This window comes from Musa acuminata, unplaced genomic scaffold, assembly GCF_036884655.1.
Source record: "Musa acuminata AAA Group cultivar baxijiao unplaced genomic scaffold, Cavendish_Baxijiao_AAA HiC_scaffold_70, whole genome shotgun sequence".
NCBI classification, from domain to species: domain Eukaryota; kingdom Viridiplantae; phylum Streptophyta; class Magnoliopsida; order Zingiberales; family Musaceae; genus Musa; species Musa acuminata.
Window position 1 is genome coordinate 177,501 of NW_027020351.1, and position 2,500 is coordinate 180,000.

Consider the following 2,500-nt stretch of genomic DNA (forward strand, 5'->3'; position numbering starts at 1 on the left):
GGTGACCGTCGTGAGCGGAGCAAAATGTCAGCCATCTCAGCACCCTGGAACCCCCCGGGTGGCACAGGGCTGGATGGGGCTTTCGTATAGCAGGGACGGTGCTGCCTCTCGCTTCGCTCGCTGTTCGCCGCTCGCCGCTCGCTCGCGCAGCCAAAAATGGCCAGTTTTGGCCCGTTTTGGCCAGTTTTTGGCCTGTTTTTGCGTTGCGCGGTGACCATCTTGAGCGGAGCAAAATGTCAGCCATCTCAGCACCCTGGAACCCCCCGGGTGGCACAGGGCTGGATGGGGCTTTCGTATAGCAGGGACGGTGATGCCTCTCGCTTCGCTCGCTGTCCGCCGCTCGCTGCTCGCTCGCGCAGCCAAAAATGGCCAGTTTTGGCCCGTTTTTGGGCCGTTTTGGCCTGTTTTTGGGCTGTTCTTGCGTCGCGCGGTGACCGTCGTGAGCGGAGCAAAATGTCAGCCATCTCAGCACCCTGGAACCCCCCGGGTGGCACAGGGCTGGATGGGGCTTTCGTATAGCAGGGACGGTGCTGCCTCTCGCTTCGCTCGCTGTCCGCCGCTCGCCGCTCGCTCGCGCAGCCAAAAATGGCCAGTTTTGTCCCGTTTTTGGGCCGTTTTGGCCTGTTTTTGGGCTGTTCTTGCGTCGCGCGGTGACCGTCGTGAGCGGAGCAAAATGTCAGCCATCTCAGCACCCTGGAACCCCCCGGGTGGCACAGGGCTGGATGGGGCTTTCGTATAGCAGGGACGGTGCTGCCTCTCGCTTCGCTCGCTGTCCGCCGCTCGCCGCTCGCTCGCGCAGCCAAAAATGGCCAGTTTTGGCCCGTTTTTGGGCCGTTTTGGCCAGTTTTTGGCCTGTTCTTGCGTCGCGCGGTGACCGTCGTGAGCGGAGCAAAATGTCAGCCATCTCAGCACCCTGGAACCCCCCGGGTGGCACAGGGCTGGATGGGGCTTTCGTATAGCAGGGACGGTGCTGCCTCTCGCTTCGCTCGCTGTTCGCCGCTCGCCGCTCGCTCGCGCAGCCAAAAATGGCCAGTTTTGGCCCGTTTTGGCCAGTTTTTGGCCTGTTTTTGCGTTGCGCGGTGACCATCTTGAGCGGAGCAAAATGTCAGCCATCTCAGCACCCTGGAACCCCCCGGGTGGCACAGGGCTGGATGGGGCTTTCGTATAGCAGGGACGGTGATGCCTCTCGCTTCGCTCGCTGTCCGCCGCTCGCTGCTCGCTCGCGCAGCCAAAAATGGCCAGTTTTGGCCCGTTTTTGGGCCGTTTTGGCCTGTTTTTGGCCTGTTCTTGCGTCGCGCGGTGACCGTCGTGAGCGGAGCAAAATGTCAGCCATCTCAGCACCCTGGAACCCCCCGGGTGGCACAGGGCTGGATGGGGCTTTCGTATAGCAGGGACGGTGCTGCCTCTCGCTTAGCTCGCTGTCCGCCGCTCGCCGCTCGCTCGCGCAGCCAAAAATGGCCAGTTTTGTCCCGTTTTTGGGCCGTTTTGGCCTGTTTTTGGGCTGTTCTTGCGTCGCGCGGTGACCGTCGTGAGCGGAGCAAAATGTCAGCCATCTCAGCACCCTGGAACCCCCCGGGTGGCACAGGGCTGGATGGGGCTTTCGTATAGCAGGGATGGTGCTGCCTCTCGCTTCGCTCGTTGTCCGCCGCTCGCCGCTCGCTCGCGCAGCCAAAAATGGCCAGTTTTGGCCCGTTTTTGGGCCGTTTTGGCCAGTTTTTGGCCTGTTCTTGCGTCGCGCGGTGACCGTCGTGAGCGGAGCAAAATGTCAGCCATCTCAGCACCCTGGAACCCCCCGGGTGGCACAGGGCTGGATGGGGCTTTCGTATAGCAGGGACGGTGCTGCCTCTCGCTTCGCTCGCTGTCCGCCGCTCGCCGCTCGCTCGCGCAGCCAAAAATGGCCAGTTTTGGCCCGTTTTGGCCAGTTTTTGGCCTGTTTTTGCGTTGCGCGGTGACCATCTTGAGCGGAGCAAAATGTCAGCCATCTCAGCACCCTGGAACCCCCCGGGTGGCACAGGGCTGGATGGGGCTTTCGTATAGCAGGGACGGTGATGCCTCTCGCTTCGCTCGCTGTCCGCCGCTCGCTGCTCGCTCGCGCAGCCAAAAATGGCCAGTTTTGGCCCGTTTTTGGGCCGTTTTGGCCTGTTTTTGGGCTGTTCTTGCGTCGCGCGGTGACCGTCGTGAGCGGAGCAAAATGTCAGCCATCTCAGCACCCTGGAACCCCCCGGGTGGCACAGGGCTGGATGGGGCTTTCGTATAGCAGGGACGGTGCTGCCTCTCGCTTAGCTCGCTGTCCGCCGCTCTCCGCTCGCTCGCGCAGCCAAAAATGGCCAGTTTTGGCCCGTTTTTGGGCCGTTTTGGCCTGTTTTTGGGCTGTTCTTGCGTCGCGCGGTGACCGTCGTGAGCGGAGCAAAATGTCAGCCATCTCAGCACCCTGGAACCCCCCGGGTGGCACAGGGCTGGATGGGGCTTTCGTATAGCAGGGACGGTGCTGCCTCTCGCT